Below are 10,824 nucleotides of genomic sequence, written 5' to 3'. Positions count from 1 at the left end.
CCCCCTGCCTGCACATTCTGATTCACATTCTTGTTTATGATGGAGGAGTCAGTGGCCGTGGAACAATTACTGTGTTGCAAACAAAGCATTATGTCCGAAGGAAAACAAAGCAAGCAGGAAAACAAGATGCAAGCCTTAGGCATTTGGCTAATGGGCTTCTTGCAGCAAACGTCTCAGGTGTAGAACTGTGAGCGCTCCAGCAGCCCGCTGGGAGAAGGCTGGATTTCAGACAGTTACAAACGGAGAAAAACCCCAGCCGGCCTCCCTTAGATAAGAGGAACGTATCTTGCCCCTGGAAGCCAGGAATATGTGCCTTGCAAGTAAATGGCAGTGCCTGCCTGGGCGTCAGGAAAAGCTTAATTTGGGGCTTTGAAAAAAAAAATGAAGGCAGGGTTATGCATTGTTTTAGTTGGGGTTTTACTGCAGTGAACAGACATCATGACCAATGCAAGTCTTATAAAGGACAGCATTTAATTGGGGCTGGCTTACAGGTTCAGAGTTTCAGTCCATTGTCATCCAGGCAGAAACATGGCAGCATTCAGGCAGGCATGGTGCAGGAAGAGCTGAGAGATCTACATCTTCATCTGAAGGCTGCTAGCAGAATACTGGCTTCCAGGCAGCTAGAATGGGAGTTTTATAACCCACACCCACTTATAAGCCACAGTGACACACATACTCCAACAGGGCCACACCTTCTAATAGTGCCACTTCCTGGGCCGAGCATATACAAACCATCACATGCATGCCCAGAACTCCAGCACTGAAGGATCTAAGAGAGGTGGACCACTTGCTAGCTAGCTAGTTTGGCAACAACTCCAGCTTCAGGTCTAGCAGAAGACCTGCCTCTAAAAATAAAGTGTTATCACTTGCTGTAGGCTCAGGGAACACTGGGAGGAGGGGGTGAGAAGTGTGTAAGAGAAGGTAAGCTGGAGGGCTGGAAAATGTCATTCTCTAGACTCCTACAATTACAGGAATCATTAACTCAGTGTTGGCAGTTACTGAGTCCACACAAGACTGGTCCACTCAACAGTCAGTCAAGGGAGAGGGAGGGCTCTTTACTTCTGAAATACTGGCTATTGGTAACTCCTGAGAGAGGGGGGTATCAGTCTCTTTAGTTGTACACTGCCTGCTGGGCTCCCCACCTTTTAATGTTGGTGGGCCATGATAGAAAAATAGATGGGCCATTTGTGGGGAGATGGGAAGGTAGACAAAGGTAGAGGGGAAGTGAATGGTAGTATGATCATCTAAACAAATTAATTAATAGAAAAAAGAAAACAATGAGTTGCAGCTTTCTGATCCAATGCAGATGCCCCTAGGCACAGCACAGGTATGTAATATGACATGAAGCCACTATTCTCTCTGTCTATTTTTTGCTGGGCTTAAAGCTCATCTCTTTAGCACAGGGGCTCTTCATGGGTGTATGTACACACACACACACACACACACACACACATTTGGAGTCTAAGCACCTTATTAGAGTTAGAGGACCTAATTTATAATTACCCTGAAATAGAATCAACTTCAGTTTGTATCCAGTAATAAGCACATTTCCCATCTCCCGAGTGATCAGCCTGGCAGCTTTCCTAAGGATTCCCTTCCCCACTCCCTGTCACCTTAGAAACACTGCCATTATCACCGTTATCTCAAACGTGAGGAAACTGGTACTTGGTAAGCTTTTTAAGTAACACACCTGAAATCCCTGATAATCAGAGGCAATGCTGGATTTTAAAAATAGGACTCTCTCATTCTCCTGGTACAGTGTCCATTCAGAAAAAGCAAGGAATGTCACAGAAATCTTAATAAAGGGCATAATAATAAGAACCAGCTCATGGCATGAACTGGATCCTGATTGCCTTGCCCACTGCTTGTCACATGGGTTGGTGATATCCCGTGGGGGTCTGTGCTGATCTGTGGTAGTTGGTATCAAGATACCACAAAGCATCTGGGTAGTGATGGAAGCCCCATTCTGCAAATCCAATTTTCCACTTGGTTTGGTTAGGAGAGGGGATGTCATCATCTGTGGCAGAAGTCAGTCCTGGAAGGTGTCTGCCTCTATTTACGTGATTCGTCAGAACGCCAGATGAGGATGAGGGACATTCATCTTTCAGTGACACCAGCCTCGGTGACTCAGCCTGGGATGGGGAAGTGGCCCCATCCTTGGACTGCAGTGCTCACCACAAACATGTGCCAGGCATTTACTTCCATGTGGGAAATTCAGCACAAACGGAGCTCCCTTTTTTTTTTTTTTTTTTTTTTTTTTGGTTTTTCGAGACAGGGTTTCTCTGTATAGCCCGGGCTGTCCTGGAACTCACTCTGTAGACCAGGCTGGCCTCGAACTCAGAAATCCGCCTGCCTCTGCCTCCCAAGTGCTGGGATTAAAGGCGTGCGCCACCAACGCCCGACTCTGGAGCTCCCTTTATTCACACCTAATTCACTGCCACTGACATTACCATGGTTTTGTTCATCATCTCACTAGCAGTGACATAACTGGAGACGGGGGGGGGGGGGTAATTGAAGGCAAGTGGGAAGATGCTTAGGTGCAGTGGCGAGGTGGCGATTTCATTCACCTTTTAAAGGGTGGGCGCTGGTGCGCTATATTGGGAGGCTCAGAGCTGCTGTGAAATACGGAAGATATTAAGAGCTCCCTGCAGCTTAACGATCTCCACACTTGGCTGCAGTGATGTTTCTATAATTTTCATCCCTCTGCTGCTTGAAATCACATTCCTGTACAAGAGAGCACCTTCCCGAGAGTCTGAAGGACCCAGGTGCAAGCTCCAGGCCTTTCCAGTGGCCCAAGCAACACAGAGTAAAAGAGCAGGCCTTTAGGCTCAGAAGCCTGACCATTTGGTAGCTGAGATCCTGGAATCTCTCCCTCCTTGTTGTCTAGATTGTTCAATGTACAAAGTGTTAGATGGTAGAAGATAAGGTGAGAATACGATTGCTAAGCTGATAGGATATGGGCATGTTTGTGAGGGAATTTCTAGGCTGAGTTGAGATGTGAAGACCCACCATAATTATGTGCAGCACCATTCCAGGGGCTAGGGAGTCCTGGAATGAATATAAAAGAGAAAGCAAGCTGAGGGGCAAGGCTTCACCTCTCTCTGCTTCCCGACTGTGGACAAGGACCAGCTGCCTTGTGTAGCTTACACCATGACTTCTCATGATGGATTCTCAAACCGTGAGCTAAAACCCCTTCCCCAAGTTACATTGGTCAGGTATTTCCTCTCACTGAGAGTAAAGACTTGGGATATTTCTCAGCCTACAGTTAGTGTCCAGTGACTGCTGTTTCCTGGGCCTCATCGCTATTTGTGACCTCACAAGTCACCCTGTCTCTCCACAGTGCACCAATCGACTTATAGCTAATGCAATGTCTCTATCTGTAGGATTTGAATTGAAAATATTTCTCACTAGTAGCAGTGAGCTCTCTGAAGCCTGAGCTTGGGTTCTAGCTCAGCATGGTCTCCTTGGAGTCTTCAGAAATACTGGGTGTGGAGAGGGAGGCACACAGACAAGAGTGGAAATGAGGGTGCAATCTTGCTGTCCAGTAACTTCCTGTCCAGAGGCTGAAAGAGCTGCAGTGAATAAGGTGCAGAATCCTCAAGGTGAAGAAACTGAGGCTCAGAGAGGCTATTAGTTTGCATTTTATTGCTGTGAAGAGACACCGTAACGAAGGCAACTCTTTTTTTAAAAATTTTTTTATTGGATATTTTATTTATTTACAATACAAATGTCATCCTCTTTCCCCATCCCCCCCTCCTCCTTTTTGCTTTTATTCCATTTTAATTGCATGCGAGTATTAAGGTCAGTTCTAGGTTGAGGGTCTAGCAATACAATAGATGCAAATAGTCAAGGAACAAGCAAGACAGTAAACCCAATTATGTAAACACTCCCATGATCACTGTTTCTAAAGGATGACCAAAGTATCTGAGCCTACTTCCCTGCCCTAGCCTAAAGTCATTTTCATGTCTGAAGCCTACTTCCTTGTTCTAGCCTAAAATTTAGATTCCTGCAAGGCAACTCTTATAAGGATAACATTTAATCAGGATTGGCTTACAAGTTCAGAGGTTCGGTCCACTATCATTGTGGCAAAAAGTATGCATATGATAACATGGAACCCTGAACATACCAAACTGATGAATGTATGAAAGGAAGAGAAGGCTGAAATTTGGGGCTTCTGATATGGCACAGCAAGTAAAGGTGCTTGATGCCAAGCCTGATGACCCAAACTTGACCCCTGATGACCCAAACTTGACCCCTGGCACCTACACAGAGAGAGAACCAACATCTGCAGCTGTGTCTGCCCTCTACATGTATGTCATGGCATATATGTGACCCCCTAACAAATGTACTTTTTCTAAAAGGCTGAAATTTTATTTATTTTTTAGTTGGGATTCAAATTCTGAAATTCTGTCTCCTGAATTCATCCTTCAGATTATAAATGTATAGCATAGATAGATAGATAGATAGATAGATGTGTGTATACATATGTATATATACACACATACACATGTCATACAAAATAGAGGAAAGCTACAAATGTCCCAGCTCACTTTCCTGAGATCTTAACACCTGCTCTTAGGCCTCATCCTGACCCCTTCATGTATGTCAGCTCACGGGGTCCCTGCAGGAATCCTATGAGGCAGCTTGCTCCGTTCTGAGCATGGCTTATAGACAAGGTCATCAATGAGCAAGTGCTAGGCAGAATTCTACCACAGACACCTCCAGGGCTCCTGTCCCCTTCCTTTTACCACATGATATCTGTACTCCCATTACAAAATATTACATTAACAATGCAACAGAGGCTTCTGCTGTCCCTAGCTAGCCATTCATTCCTTCTTTCAAGACAACAGGGGCTTTATCAGGGCATATAGCTGCCAGAACAAGGACATTTCCCAAGTCTCTTGCAGCTGGACACGACCATGTCACTAGTTTAGGTCAATGAAGCACCAGTGGAAACACCAAATGGATGCTTCCTTGAATCACCAAGCCTTCCCCTCACTTTTATTTTGCCCTCTCCTGTTTTCAAGGACACGTAGATGCTGTCTTGAGGACCACAAGGTGAGCTCACAGCTAACAGTGTGACAGATAGAGTGAGCATGGGTGACTGATACAGTGAGATTGCACCTGACTCGTACAGAGAGAAACAAGCTCTGCCATGGTTACCATCACTTGCAACTGAACATAACGGAACACAAGCACACATTTGTGTGTTCCCAGACATGCCTGTAAGCATCAGCAGCAGCAACAGCAGCAGCAGCAGCAGCTCAAGGTTGTGGGATTTGCAGTGGATTTTTGCCTTTCATCCTTCTTGGGGATCATGGACCACACTTTACAAGTGCAATGGATCAAAAGAAAAATCTCTCTACAGTCTGCCTGGTAGTCTCCATTCAGTGGTCATATCTCACCTGCCTGTCACTCTGGGAGGCCACTCACCCACCTCTGGGGTGCTTCCATGGAGATGTAAGCTTGTGTCTGTAACAATACAACCCCTTGTCCTTTGTTGGGAGGAGAGTTAAAGATCAGCTCCATGCCTCCATGCCGTGGGGGAAAACACCAAGCCAGTTAGTGTCTCTGGGGAGGAGATGGATGGATACACACGTATCTCATTCACTTATTCCCTAGGCATTGATGAAAAGCTACTTGCCCACCTGATGCTCTAGAGCGGTGCTTCTCAACCTGTGGGTTACGACCCCCTTGGGGGTCAAATGACTACTAAAAAACACGGATATTATATGACTCATAACAGTAGCAGAAGTAAAGTTATGAAGTAGCAACAAAAATAATTTTATGGCTGGGGTCACCACAATACGAGGAACTGTATTAAATGGCACAGCATTAGAAACACTGAGAACCACTGCTCTAGAGAGAGACACAGAGGTGAACCAGATTGTTTTTATGAAGTGTCTGTTCAAGTGGGAAGGATAATGTCTGACTGAAACTTACTTATATTTTCATACTGATGGGAACTTATGGTATGTGCTGGGATGGTCTGCTATGAGCAATTAACATATCACTTCAACTTACCTACTTATAAACTTACTGCTTGTGGTAGACATGTAAAGTCCTATCTTCTAGCTATTTTGAGTACTTCATTACTCTGTGTCCACAGTCCTACTCTTTGTGAGATGTCCAGACCTCATTACTCTTGTCACTTGTGATACATTCCATGTCCTCCCTGTCCTGGTTAGATTTTTGTTAAACGGATACAAACTAGAGTCACATTGGAAGAGGGAGCCCAGATTGGAAAAAATGCCTCCTTTAGACTGGTTTTTAGGCAAGCTTGTGGGGGATTTTCGTAATTAGTGATTGAGTGGGCAGGGCCTAGTCCACTGTGGGTGTTACTGTCCCTAGGTAGGTGGGCCTGGGTGGTACAAGAAAGCAGACTGAGCAAGCCATGGGAAGCAAGCTAGAATGCAGCCTTCCTCTATGGTCTCTGCTTTAGTTTTCTGCTTGAGTCCCTGTCCCTAGTGAAAGATGCCTATAAGCCAAACAACCCTTTCCCTCCCTCAATTACTTTTGGTCAGAGGGTTTTATCATAGCAACAGAGAAGTAAACTACTATACTCCCCAACTGCCTCCACCTCCGTAGCCTCTGGTAGCCCCCCCCCTTCACTTCCATACCTGGCTCAGATCCTCCTTTGAGTGAGATCAGCCTGTGTCTGAAGGTGCTATTGGCAGCCTGAGCCAGTTGGATACGAGTCCATCCAGCACTGTCGGTTCCACTTCAGGGAAGATCACAATGTCTACTTCCTTCATTTATTCCCTTGAGAGACATCTTCTGACTGCCTAGACAGGCTAGGCTATGAGTTGGGAATTTAAAGACAAGCCAAGCAGCTTGTTCTCAACATTCAACTGGTCTCATGGGAGTGCCAGTACTTCGAACAGTTACGGCCTAGGAGGGAAGGAGTTATTGTCCTACATAGGCATCTTCAGAATATCAAAAGGGCTCCCAATCTGCCTGGGAGTCCTCAAGAATTGTAGGGTTCAGTTCTGAAGAATGAATGAAAATTGCCAGCTCATACTACTGAAAATTATTCTTTCTGAAAAGACATGAGTGTCTATAATATTTACAGGACCTTTTATCATCCATACTATCAGGGGACTCAGCTATTGCAGTCTAGGATGGATTCAGATGTGTGTGGCATTTGAATTGAGTTGGCCATCATATTAATGAGAAGTGTCATTTGGCTGTCACAGAGATGTCTACTCCACTTTTTGTCCCCAGTCTTGGTTTCACAGACTTGTGTCTGAGCCCTTGGGCATTGGTGAAGTGGTTTCATGGGGGGCTGTGTGAATCCTTGGGGCATGAACAGCCTGCTTCAAGATTAAACAGGGTATAAGTTGGGACAATACCCTCCATGCCCTAGTGTGGCTCTTCTGGGTGCTCTAGGATTCCACAGAAGACTGTACTTAGGAGAGTGGGAGAGGGAGAAATATGGCCTCTAGATGGATCTGGAATGACAGTGGCAACCAGGAATATGCCAGAGCAAAATACACAAAGGGTAACAAGCATAAGGGCTGATGTGAGCTAGCCTGAGGATCCCAAGAAATACTGGAGAAGCCAACGGCCGAGTTTCCCATCTGTCAACTATGGTCCCTAGGGTGTCAACTGTCCTATACCTCCAATAGGTTCTTAAGAGTTAGAGATGATCTAGGACAGGAAATGGAAGGTGTGAGGGTACCTAGACTCAAAACCTAGCTGTCACTCAGTGTGTTGATTTATGTGGGGGGCTGGGGCACTTGGATGGGGCACAGAGACAAGAGGCACTCAGAGAAAGTACCTATAAACTTGTATTCATCATCACTCAAAGTAAACTGAGAAAGTGTCATTCAGGCCCTGGTTCCCCACCCAACAGCGGCATGATTGGTTGCAATCACAACTCTGGTAGATCCTGAGAAGGGAAGTGAAGCAGGAATGGCCGGGAGTGGAAGAGGCCCCAGGCAGCAGTGAACTCAGCAAAACAGACTCTCAAGCAGCTTCAATGATGGATATGCCTCATTTGTATTAGGAAAAATTTCAGTTGCTGTTGGACATGACCTTATAAGGAGAGAGGTAGTTTAACCTGGTTACCCAGCTAGACCCTACTCCTACCGATCTCAGGATGAGCTTTCTGGGGTTTGGACATGCCTCAACCTCTCTCTTGCTCTGGGCAGGCTTCCCTTGGTACCAAGGTTCCCTGGCCCCAAAAAGGAGGAGAGAGCCTCTTCCTATAAACAAACCTTGTTAATCTATTAGACAATAATATGCAAAAGAATTAAAAAGAACATGGTAGAACTATGAACTGACAGAAAATTCTGCTAGGGTACATTTGGGAGTGGGAATATCTATCATCTATCTATCTATCTATCTATCTATCTATCTATCTATCTACCTATAGTGTTTTTAGTAGAGGCAGAAGTAGGAAGGTCATGGCAAGTTAAAGTCCAGTCTGGTTTATGTAGAAACTTCTAGACTGGCCAGAACTATATTTTGAGCATGTCAAAAAAAAAAAAAAAAACTGAGTAAATAGGACTAGCAAGATGGCTGAGTGGGTAAAGGCGCTGTTCAAACCTGGAGACCTGAGTTCAATCCCCAGCACCCACGTAATGGTAGGTGGGAGAACAGAATGGGCTCTGTGAAACTGTGCTCTCCTTTCCACACACACGTGCCACAGCATATGAGCCCCATACATTATGATTGTGTGTGTGTGTATAAAATGATAAACTAAAATTTAAAGCCAAGTAAATAAAAAAATAAGTTTTTAATAAAAATGTATTGGTTCATTTTAATTCTACGTGTTTTGCTTGCATGTATGTGTGTGTATCCTGTGGATACTTGGTGCCCTCAGAGGTTAGAAGAGGGCATCAGATCCCCTGGAACTGGAGTTACAGATGCTTATGAAATACCATGTGGGTGCTAGGTAACAAACCAGTTCCTCTGCAAGAACAGTGGAATGCTCTTAACTGCTGGGCCACCTCTCTAACACCTGAAAGGTTTAATTTTAAACATATGAAATATACTAGCAAGTGATATCTGGCAGCTTCCACTTTTCCCAACCCACGAGGAGCAAAATTCCTGTGCCAGAAATTACAGGAGCCTCCAGGTCAAGTGTCTTGACAGGCTCTGCTCCCTGGAGTCGAGGATTCTCAGCCTGACTCTATCTCATTGCTGCCACTGCTCTGACATTAGCATGCACAGAGCTAACTGCAGCACCAGGCCTAAAGACTGCAGCGATAGCTTCTGGTTTTCATTTTTATTTCTTGAATACAGACAGGAAGGTTGCATACGTGCCATTAACACTGAACCTGGCATAAAGTGTCTCACACAAAGCCTGGGAGGTTTCTGTGAGCAGCCTAGAAAACACCAGTGAGAAGCAGATTTTTGTGCCTCTGATTTATCAACACATTTCTGATGAATTCCTGATGAAGTGGTCTTCATCACCCTCCTCAGCATTTTTCCTGGTTTGAAACACTGGTTACCTTCTTAATTTTTCACACTTACTCATCTCTAGGCACCAGACTGTCACTGTCCTGTAGAGTGTTCCTTGAGTGTATCTCTCCTGCTGACCCCTTAATGCTCTCAAGGGAGGCCTGAGTAGGATCTGTGATTTAAGATTATAGCTTCCCCTCAACTTCCCCAGCCAAAACCCTGGTTTTAGTTCTTAATACAGACTAGCATTTTGATTTTCAAAGTGATCTCATATGCACTAAGTGCTATCAGTCACTGACTGATGACACCAGGTACTGAAGGAACTCTCAAGGCAGTGAAGCAGGTCCCTGTGTGCTTTCGTGGCAGGACAAAGTCAGGTTAGAAATATCTAGCAGCTGGAACACAATGACTCAGCTACCAGAGCTGATCGAGCACATGACCTGTTTCTGGCTGACTCTGCAATCTATCCCCTGTGCTATGATGCTCTCTGCTTGACCTTCATCCACAGTCCCTCCTATATGAGTTCAGGTGCTATAACTCCAAATCTGGTGCTTCTTGTCAGCTCCACATGCCTCTGCTCAAAGCTATGCAACGGGAATGGATGTGCACACTGGCAAGAAGATGCCTTTTGAAATTGGTCACATCGCAGCAAATTGTACCCTCTGAATCTCAGGGATTTCCTTCCCTTCAAAATGAGGCCAGTTAAAATCATGATATCGTTTATTTGCTGGGAGGACCCAGAGCTAGGGCATAGCTCCCTCAGGAAGCACTCAGCCCCGCCCCCATCACTGTCAACCTCTTTCCACACTGGACCTGCACTTCCTGAGCCTGTGCTGTGTGGGCTCCTCTAGTCTCTAGCTGAACAGCTCAATTCCAGACAGGCTACTCAGCTTTTTTAGTCCCTGTGAATGAGACAGACCCATGCTCTTTGAAAACGGAAACAAAACAAGACCTAAGACTACTACAACACAAAAATGCCCCTGGTTCTCATTTTGCATAAATTCCCACAGTAGTTTACCTCTCTCTCCCTATGTCTGAACGCCCATGCTGCTATGTGTAATTCTGCCTAGACAGCTTGTGTTCTGAAGTCATTTCTGACCATTTAAGCAGTTGCTTAGTATGGTATACGGTATTTTCAGCTGGTGGGTTGTATTGTTAACTCCTGCTGCATAACCAATTGCTCCAAAGCTCAGTTACTTAATTGTGCAAACATCTGAGCAGACTCAGACTGTGCATATACTATCTGTATCAGGCCTGTAAGTTGGCTGGGGTTCAGTTGCGCTGGGACAGCCCCATCTGGGCATGTGCTCAGTTTAGAGCTGCTTGACAATAGTGTGGCAAGCTTGAGTCTTGCCTGGGTAGCTCATCTTTCCTGGGACCAAGGAAGCACAGGGATATGCCTTTCTTACAGAAATA

This window comes from Grammomys surdaster, unplaced genomic scaffold (assembly GCF_004785775.1).
Source record: "Grammomys surdaster isolate TR1022 unplaced genomic scaffold, NIH_TR_1.0 125635, whole genome shotgun sequence".
NCBI lineage: Eukaryota > Metazoa > Chordata > Mammalia > Rodentia > Muridae > Grammomys > Grammomys surdaster.
The sequence above is the reverse complement of the archived record's forward strand: the minus strand, read 5'-3'. Positions refer to the sequence as shown.